Consider the following 10686-nt stretch of genomic DNA (forward strand, 5'->3'; position numbering starts at 1 on the left):
GAAAAAGTCTATTGAAGACCTATGAAACCATGTCCTAAAATGGACAAGGTTTAACAAATTCTCTTGCATAACTATAACAAATTATTATAAAGGAGATTTGGTACCTTTGAAGAAGAGAATTGAACAAAAAGGTGATTGAGAGGATAGGAAAGAAACTCTGAAAAAATTTCAAAACCACTAAAGTTCTTCTGGTCAAAATAATATGCCAATTTTTATCCCATCACACTGGGATAGGGGCTTGGCACAGAAAAAGAGTAGTGATTTTATATATCATAATATAGTAAACCACCTTCATGCTTTTCAATATTGCCTCATATTGAAGGTCATACTGAAACATCCAAACAAAACTTTTGAACAAGATAATATTTCCTATACGATTAGAAAGTCTATAATAGTACTTTTCCCTAAAAATTTCAGATAGTTGATATTGGCTTGGATTAAAACATAATACAGTACTCAGATATACATGCATATTATATATATACATATATATAATGAATATAGTAATTCATATATATGTATATATATATGAATTCATATATACAGATGTGTGTGTGTGTATATGATATGGACATGTAGATTTCTACCTCTGGCTAAGATGAAGTCACAAGGACTGAATTCACTCTCCTACCCAAAACAACCAAAGGAAAAGAAGAGGGGACAAAATATATGAATTAATAATGGACATCAGGCAACAAAGGAAGTGATCCTGGAGAGATGAGCTCCATAACAGACCCCAACCTACTGCTTTGGGAATGTTCTCAGGCTGCAGGATAGGGGAGAGGGCCCAGGAGGAACTGGCAGAGGGATAGAGTCTGGAGGGACAAAGGCAGCCTGAGTTCACTAGCCATAGGACAGGAGAGGATAGAGATGTATCAGGAAAAAAAACCAAAAGTCTGCAGAGGGTTCCTCTCAAGTAGCATTCAACATAGTATTAATCAGCACAGGCATGCAAGGAAGCTACCTGAGGCTTGGAAAGAATCATCTGAAAAGATTAGAATGGCATTTAGTGCTCACACAGGGCCTGGAATGGCACATGTTCCCATCAGCCATACTGGCAAACCTCATAAGTCACAGGGCACGGGGTAACTCAGAAGACCCCTTCCTCAGTCGTGGGGAATAATTAGTCCTAGTAAACATTACTCTGGTCCCACCTAATGATTCTTAAAAGCAAGACCTGATGAAGTCAAGCCACTTCCAAGGAACTTAACCATGCCCTAGCACAAAACTCAAGAACTTTTATAGGAATACAAAAATAACCAGCATCATATAAGACAAAATCCACAATGTCTGCAACCCATCAAAGATGATTAGCACAGAAAGCAGGAAAATACAATTGGTGATAAAGTTCAATCAATTGAACCGACCCAGAACTGATACAGATGTTAGAATTAACTTACACAGGTATTAAGACAATTAGGATAATATTCCATAGTTCAAAATGTTGAGTTAAGGCCAAAAAATTATTTTAAAAAGACCCAAACTGAACGTACAGAGACATTCTCTAGAAAACTACAATGTGTGAGATGAAAAATACACTGGTTGGTTTTACTGCAGATTAAATGCTATGGAAGAAAAGTCTAGTGAACTTGGAGACACAGCAATAGAAACTATTCAAAATGAAGCAGGGAGAGAAAAAAAAGACTGGGGAAAAAAGTGAACAGAGCATCATCAAATTGTGGTACAATCTATCAACTGGTGAATTTTAAATATATGCAATTTTTTATCATACTCCAAAAAAGCATTAACAATATAAATATCAGTACCCCGAGGAATTTATAAATCAAGAGATTTATGAACAATGTGATACATTGCAGCATTGACTGGTATCACCCTCATAAACACAAATTTAAATAAGTAGTTTGGAGTAATAAATTTATTCACTCAGAAGAATTGTTACTAATAAATCTAAAAGGTATTTTTTTCTATACAGAGAACAATTTTTAGCATCTTATACTTTTTTAATACCTTAAACTTCTCTGCATACGATTACAAATCTAATGTTACGGAAATAACATTTGGAATAACCTCTTTTAACCTTTCCAGAGTACATTATCCCAATTCACTTTTTCAACATACAATTAATTTTTTTAGAGATAAAACTTTGGAGTTGATTTAATTGCCAAAATAACTACCTAGGAAATGGAAATAACCTTCAATTATGAACTATGATCAAAGAGAGCTTTTTCATTTTTCACATTGTTTCATGAAATGACTTTCATTCCACCCATCACCTTTTAAGTAACTTTGACATAACATTTTATTTTTCATCACTGATAAAATACTTTCACTTGAATACAGTTTAATGAGACAAACCCTTTGGCCAATTCTAACACAAATAGATTTATGTTTGGAGGAAAAGTGTGACCAGGTGCTAAAACGAAGCTTTCTGGTCTTGATCTTGTTTGAAAGTTTTAAGTTTTATTTGAGTACTTCAGTCTGACTCCGTTTGGCAACATTGCCAGGTATGAAGGTGATTTCCTAAAGCAAATTTGTAAATCAGTGACAATGGGACATCTCCTCACATTGATTCAATTGATAATGCATGTATTTCTTAGAGGATTAGAAAGCCAAATATATCTCATTCTGACCCCATTCTCAGAAAGTCTTGCTTAATTGTTCCCTGAACAAATGAGTTCTTTTTTCTAAGAATTTATTTATTTATTTGATGGAGAGAGAGAATGCATGAGCAGTGGGGAGGGACAGGGAGAGAGGGAAAAGCAGGAGCCCGATGTGGGGCTCGATCCCAGGACCCCAGGGTCAGGACCTGAGCTGAAGGCAGACGCTTAACCAACTGAGCCATCCAGGTCCCCCAATTAATTTTGATGGGAAATGAAAGAAGAAAGTGGATCAAGAACATAGAAGCTGTGGACTATCTGTTAACAGAAACCATCTCTGAGAAATGTTTTTGGAAGACCCAACAGTCTTCTTTTACCACATCTCCTCCATTCTAAGATTTCATCAACTGAACAATGCATCATCAATTTAAAGACAACTTTCACATTTATGCATCCATATAGATGGTAAACTGCATCCCAATTTCAGAAACATTTGAGTCCTTGAGTCAAGGAAATGTACTACTTTATCATAAACAATCAGAAACTTAAAACGTTATTATACTTCAAGCAAATATATATGAAAAGCACATTAACAACAATTAAATGACAATTGATGGTAAGAAATTGATTTTTATTCAATTCATCTTTGCGGGTAAGTTTAAATAAACTGTCAAAGAGATTATTATTGCCCACCTGAATATTTTTTACTTCCGCTCTTTCCATATATTTAGAAATTTTAAGGACATGGTGAAACAGAAGGAATGAATTTCTGTGGCCAGGAGAGGTATAGTTTTTATTTGGTAGATTATATTTTCAATTTACCATTAAATAATTGTTTACTGAAATTTGCTTCTATCTGGTTAACTGGATGCTGCCTAATTCTGCCTCAGGCATTTAGCTGAGGGTGCGTTTTAAACTGCAGGGTAAAATCTCAGATTGCATAGGGAAACTACAGGGTGATTGATTGAGAGACGTAGACAAGGTAAGGTTTAAGCTATCTCAAAATTAGAAATAAAGTATATAAATTGATACCTCTTTCATTAAATCTGCTTTCAATCAACAATCAGCTCATCGAGAATTACTCGCCAGAACTTAACATGTGCAAAATATCTCATTACGCTTTAATCAAAGTGTAATGATAAAGTGGGTGGTTTAACAGACCACCCAGTGATTCAAAAATCAGCAATGTGAATGCATTGAACATGAATATTGGAAGTTATTTCTTTAGATAAATGATGTCAATCTCATTGGCTCTGCAGCCAACACCTAGAAAGTAAAAACATTTTAAGCCTAAAGGAATGAAATGGGGATTCAGAGCTCCCAGGGGTACATGAAAAAGCTTGAATCTGTAAGAAGGAGGTTTTGCCTCCATCTGCTAAGGTATCTTAGATATGACTCATTCAGTAGTCAAATGGTGGCCTAGAGTGTGACATAAAATTGAGGGAAAATACTGTCACCCTCCACTATTCATTTTCAGGGCCAAATGTGCCTATTCTGCCTGTTTTCTCTGTTCATTAAAAGGTCTGTTCATTTCCTTCTCTTCTGTTTTCTTGCTTGGCTCCCATCAATGCTTCACTTCACACTAATTGCAATTCCTATCAACTTCCTCCAAAGTAGCTGGTGCATGTAATTTGGGAGCAAGCTCCTAAATCCTTAATGCTCGCACTGATTTTAAGTTTTCTATTGATTTACTGTAAGAGAACACACCAGGATTTCAAAAATTTTGGAGGACCTCTACTATTGGTCTTGAGTTTGAAGGACATGGGTTCCCCTAGAACCTGTGATTTTTCTTTTCTGTTTAAAACAGTTCTCCTAGATTAGTGTATATAAAATTCTCTGTTTTTGTGCATTTTTATGGGAAGAAGTTTCATAGCTTTTATCAGCCCCTCATTGATTTTTTTGCCACCCAAAAGGATGAAAAACAAGTGTCTACATACTTTATACATTCAGCTAACATTTATTAAGACTGTAATATTTGCCACATGTTACGCTAAATACTGGGGACCAGAAATGAGTAATAGGTCTTTTCCTGAAGGCATTTATTGGGTCAGACAGACACAGACCACCACAGTGGGGTGCAGCAAATTCTGTGATAAAAGTAGCTGAGGGGCACCTTCATGTTATGTGGTTAGTTAAGCGTCTGACTCTTGGTTTGGACTCAGGTGTGATCTCAGCATCATTAGATTGAATCCCATGTCTGGTTCCCCGCTCAGCTCAGAGTCTGCTTGAGTTTCTCTCTCCCTCTTCTTCTGCCCCTTCCCCCTTCATGCACGCTCTCCACCCCCCCGAAATAAATAAATATATATTTTTTTAAGTAGCTGAGTGCTCTTTGTGCAAGGAAGAGGGAGAAACTGAGGTTAGAGGAAGTCGGAAAGAGTTCTTTCAAATTGGGACATTGTTCGTGGGTCTTGAAGCCCAAGAAGAAGATGAGCTAATATTGCTCCATCTCCTTGATCGTTGGTGGATTAACTACCCACAGCTGCTGGAGGTTTAGAGCCCAGTGATCTCAACTGTCACCAGGACTTTAAAAGAATGCAGCCAAAATTTTAACCTGTTCTAGAGATTCTACTGACTGATCTCACTCAAAATGTCTTTTCCATATCTTAGTATTTGTGAGTTTCCCATGATAGTGTTCTGCATCTATTTTGAAATGATTCTGCTGGGCCATTCATCTCAGGCTTGCTCATTTTGTCCCAGTGCTCTTGCTCTGCTGCTAATGACCTTCAGAAAGTCTCTGTTCTGCTGAGCACACTGGCCTGCCAGTGACCATGACATTTCCTCTATTTGAGACCAAGGAGTAAAGGTCTTATACATCTTCTCAGTTGCTAGTGGCACTAGGCATGACCACATGTGGCTGGGAGAATTTGCTACATTCCAGAAGATGGTTTGCAATATAATGTTTTATGACCACTGTATTTATAATGGTAATCTGGTGTCCAAAGAGATATTTCTCAGGTATATTTGGTCTTCATGGGGATCTTGTTACAAATGAAGGTGACTTCCATATCCCACCCAAGGTGGGGGACTAGTTGTAAGGAGGACTAACCATGTGATTAGATGGTTGGAACTTTCCAACAACCTCAACCCCCCAGGTCCCTGGGAGGAAAGAAGAGTTAGGGGTTGAATCAGTCAATGACTAATGACTTAGTCAAACATGACTATTTAATGAAGCTTCCATAGAAACCCAAGAGTTCAGATTTTTTTTTTCTTTTTCTTTTTCAGAGATCTTCCACTCTTGGAGGTCCCATGCTCCAGAAGACAGAAGCCCCTTTGTTTAGGATCTCATCTTATGTATTTCTTCATCTGGCTGTTGATTTGTATTCTGTATCCTATCCTTTAATAAACTGGTAAACTTGTTTCCCAGAGTTCTGTGAACCACTCTAGCAAATTAATGGAACTCTAGAAAAGTCACTGGAATATCCAGTCTATAGCCAGTTAGTTAGAAGCACAGGTAAATGCCTGGGGCTTGTGACTGGCATTTGGTGTGGGAAGAAGGGGCAGTCTTATAGGACTGAACTTTAACCTATGAAATCTGATGCTGTGTCTGAGTAGAAAGTGCTGGAATTGAGTTGAATTCGTGGATATCTTTTCTAGCATCGGAAAACTGCTTGGTGTCTTGTGTGTGGGAAACACCCCCTCTCCAACATACACATACCTCCTTACACATGTTGGAACTGAGTCCAGGAATCTTAAAAGATGCTTTTTCCAAAAGCTGTCACTTCTCTGTTCTTCTACTCCTGCTGCTTGCAGTGGAAAGGGCAAGCTCTGTGATTATTAGTTCCTTTTCTGCTTCTCCATAACCAGAAATAGTGGAGATTATTCATGTTCTCCATGTTTCTGTTGCCAGTTCTAAATGTGCATTCACAGCTCTGCCTTCTACTCCTAACCACCTGCACCTGCAGGTTTCCCAGACAATTGTTCTTTGGCTACGGAAGCAGAACTGGAAGTATCTGGAATTTACAAGTCCTCTGCTCCCACTTTCATCCAGCATGCAGCCAGTGACTGGAGGCTGCTGCAAGTAGACATAGTTCCAGATCCCTTGCCTCAGGAAGGACATTGTGTGAGGGACATTTTACCCACAGGATCAAGTCCTGGCTTGCACTTCACTTGAAATCATACCTTTGCTCAGCTTTTCCTATTCATACATCCTGCTTCTCCTGTGTCTTTTCCAGTTTCCCCCCAATAAACCACTTTCACCCAAATCCTCTCACATCAAAGTTTGAACTGTGGAAACCCAACCTAGGATGCCAGGTCAAACCCACTCCTGGAAGTCACCAGGCCTGAGAAGTTAAAACTTTTCTCCAATACTCGGTTCAAAGATGCACCTTATTGCTTACTCCGTATTGAAGTTTTCAGGATGTTTGACAATGATCATTTTTATTTTTTTTTTCAGAGGGAATAAAACAAAAACAAAAATAAAAACTGATTCTCTTAGGGTATATTTTTGTCCCAGGATACCAACAAAATAATCTCGAAAAAAGTCAGATATTAGTATTTCTCAATCTGGGTTATATAGTCTTAGACATGGTCATGAAACTTGTTTCATGAAGGGAAAAAGCTAATAACACAAATACAGCAGAAGGAAAGATTATGATAAGAATTCTAGTATGGCTAAAGAACACTATACAGTCCTGAAGAGAATATGAGCCCAGATACTGATGGGCTTCCCACCCCGCTTGAGGTTGACCTTAATCCTATAAACACCAGAGATATTTAAATGAGGTAATGATATGAGACAAAAAAAATTTTTTTTTTTAAGAGAAAGTTCTAACAGACTAAAGGGAATGACATGGGAAGAGGCTTGGATATACAGATTGGGCAGTCAGCTATATACAGATATACAGATTGGGCTGTCAGCTATATATGGAAATACAGCTTGGAATAGAAGATATAATTTGGGGGGGCGCCTGGGTGGCTCAGTGGTTAAAGCCTCTGCCTTCGGCTCAGGTCATGATCTCAGGGTCCTGGGATGGAGTCCCACATCAGGCTCTCTGCTCAGCAGGGAGCCTGCCTCCTCCTCCTCTCTCTCTCTGCCTGCCTCTCTGCCTACTTGTGATCTGTCTGTCAGATAAATAAAAAAAAATCTTAAAAAAAAAGAAGATATAATTTGGGATAAAGATGGGACTCTAAAGAAAATAAATAGATGTCAAGAAGAGTACCCATTAAATACTGAGGAAACAAACCACAGTGCAATGGGTGGGCTAAAGGGAAGAAAGAAGGACAGTACATCAATAGAAACCAAGAGACAATAGTACCCAGAACATGGGAGATACAATATCAAGCATCAGCTTCTACAGAAAAAAAATCCAGTAATGTGAGAGCAAAATGTGATTTGGCATTAGAAGGTCATTTGTGGTCAGAGGAAGAAAAATTTCAGTAGGGTAAAGAGAGAGGAAGCCAGATCGTAGACATAAGATAAAACATTTTTGAGGGTCAGGGAGACTGGATCACATCGATATACTCCGGAGGAAGGATTCAGGGAAAAAAAAGCAAAAGAAATGCAAAATAACTACACCAAGATAACCAATATCCTAGAGTATGGGGGAAGAATGCCATAGAGAGAAGGCAAAGGGATACCTTGCTCGGAGACAGGAGGGAAGATGGTTCAGGTTGGGTTCCATGGTCAGGCCAGGGTGCCAGGGAGAAAGGAGAGCTGCTTGGAACAGTCGCTCTTCAGTTTGAAGAACAGAGTGAACTGCTAGGGGTCAGGAAGATGCAAATGGAATGAGTGCTATGAAGAAGGATGTAAAAAACCTGCAGAGCAGCAACAAGAAATGTAAGAGCATAATCAGAGGCGAGAGAAAGAATTACCCAGCGGTATGGAAGGCCCGTTGGCTTCAAGCACAGTTTTATTCTTCAACCCATTTCAATGAATGCCGAAGTTCAGAGACAACTAGTAAAGAAAAAGAATGATTATAAATGAAAAGAATGGGTAGATTAATCTTTGGTTGCATATCTTCATGGGGGTGGCTGGGGTGGATAATGCCTTAAAAAAAAAAAAAGACAAAATAAGAAAGAAATTGAGAGTGCTGGTAAAGGGGCATTTAAGTGATTCAACCACAATGTTTAGGTTGAGTGGAAAAGGAATTGGTAACAAAAGGAAGTTGTCAGAGTCACCTCAAGCTGGGCAAGTTCCAGGGTCCAAGCAGGGGCAGTGGGGCGGTGGGAATGCAGACCCAGAACGTGCAGATCAACGGCTCCGTCACGCCTCTGGCTCTGATCCGCCATTGTACCAGGGGTTCAATCAGGCCTGTGTCTGCTTCCCTCTTGAGTAGACCAGTGATCCCATCTAAACAGACACCCTACAGCAGCTCTCCACTCCAATGGCCCAACACCCAGTCCTGTGTTGTCTCCTGGGGACATTGACCCAGTTGCCAAGTTTATGGGTGCTGGAGCTGCCACAGTTGGTGTGGCTGGTTCAGGGACTGGCATTGGAACAGTGTTCTGCAGCTTGGTTGTTGGCGATGCATGGAGCCCATCTCTCAAGCAGCAACTCTTCTAAGCCATTCTGGGCTTTGTCCTGTCTGAGGCCAGGGGGCCCTTCTGCTTGATGGTGGCCTTCCTCATCCTCTTCTCCATGTGAGGCTCCATGGGAGTCACCTGCCCATCCCTGCTGCCCTGACTGCAGGCTGTGCCTGGTGTTGGAGTGTACTAAGCTTTCCCATTAAACATAAGCTGCCTCTTAAAAAGAAGAAAACAAGAAAAAAGAAAAAAAGGAAATGGTCAGATCTGGGTAGAGATCTGGGAGGTCAGATCTGGGGTCAGATCTGGGAGGACAATTCAGGCAAGAAGAAAAATATAAAGAAAGCTCCAGAAGCAGGATAAGCCTTCACAAAGTATAATGACAGTGCAAAGAGGCCCCTTGAAAGCAGAGAATGTGTGCTGGGGATTGGAGGTGGACAGCTGGTGGACTTTGAAAGCCCAGTGGAGCTTATAAGCTAACTGCACGCACACGGGGGAGTACATCTAAGTTAATCTTTGGAAAAGATGAGAATGTAAGGCTTAATAGAAGGTGGGACATAGAGAGTATTGGCAAGAAGCAGCAAAAATGATCCCATTTCTGGCCTCTTGCCCTGAAAACTAGAAGGATAAAAATATCCTTGACAAAGTGGGATAGGTAAAAAGGAAAACAGGTCCAAGTGGAGAGGGAGAGGAATTTAATGCTAGTTACGATGAAACATTTAAGCAGAAATTTCCTCAAGGCTACTGGAAATACACATTTTAAAATATAAGCTGAACTAATATGGGGGTCAGGCCTGGAGTGTTCTGGTTTTAGATCTCAGTATTATGTGTGAACCCACTGTCACTAACACAAACTCCTCCCCACCATCGAGTTTATCCCAATAATTTCCGAGTCAGAATCTATGCGGTGGTGGTCATCTGGCATAATTTTGTTAAAAAGCTAACATGTAGATATAGAGAGCATTAAATCACAGGTGGTATTCGGTAGAGTTCTTCTTGAAAAATAATTTGATCTCTCAATTGATAAACCCAGCACTGTGCTTCTTGGACCTGGAGAGCAATTCACACACCCAGGGTGGTGGGAGACGAGAGGGTAGAGCAGGAGAATAGGGCCTTGCCAGGCTTGGGAAATTCTTCAAGTACTGATATGAATCACAGTCCAGCTCGGTCTGGGGCGGTGGGGGCGGGTACAATGATGCTGTGTATGGACGAGCACATTAGTTCTAACCATTAGCATACTTAAGACTCGAGGCCATGAAAATGACTTAAGAAAAAATATGTAACCTCAGGGGCGGATGGAGTTAATCCTCCTTCAAAAACCCGGATTTTATTTTTCTTTTTAAAACAAGATCATGCTCATCATACTGCAAAATAATTTATTCATCATAAGTACATATGTATTAGTAATTTATGGCTTACAAATATTGTCTCTGAGGCTCTTTTCTTATCCATAGTGCTGTGTAAATTGCCTTTATTAAGCCAAGTCCATGAGATGTTATCTGCTAATTCTGAGGTTAATGCAAGAAACAGGTCGGTTTGCCTCCCTTGATCGTCTTAAACAATATTCTCTTCTTTCTATCTCAAATTTTATTTTCTTTTCCTCCTTGAGCACCATCATCTCGGCACAACCAACTTTCATATCTCATAAGAGTAAAAGCAAAGACTT

General features: G+C 39.6%; 1 pseudogene; it reads left to right on the forward strand.

Moving 5' to 3' along the window:
• Window positions 1-8726: 8726 nt before the first annotated feature.
• LOC125093742 (ATP synthase F(0) complex subunit C1, mitochondrial-like) lies at window positions 8727-9214 on the forward strand (annotated as a pseudogene).
• The last annotated feature ends 1472 nt before the right edge of the window (window positions 9215-10686 follow it).

The sequence above is a fragment of the Lutra lutra genome, chromosome 1 (genome assembly GCF_902655055.1).
Source record: "Lutra lutra chromosome 1, mLutLut1.2, whole genome shotgun sequence".
Lineage (NCBI taxonomy): Eukaryota > Metazoa > Chordata > Mammalia > Carnivora > Mustelidae > Lutra > Lutra lutra.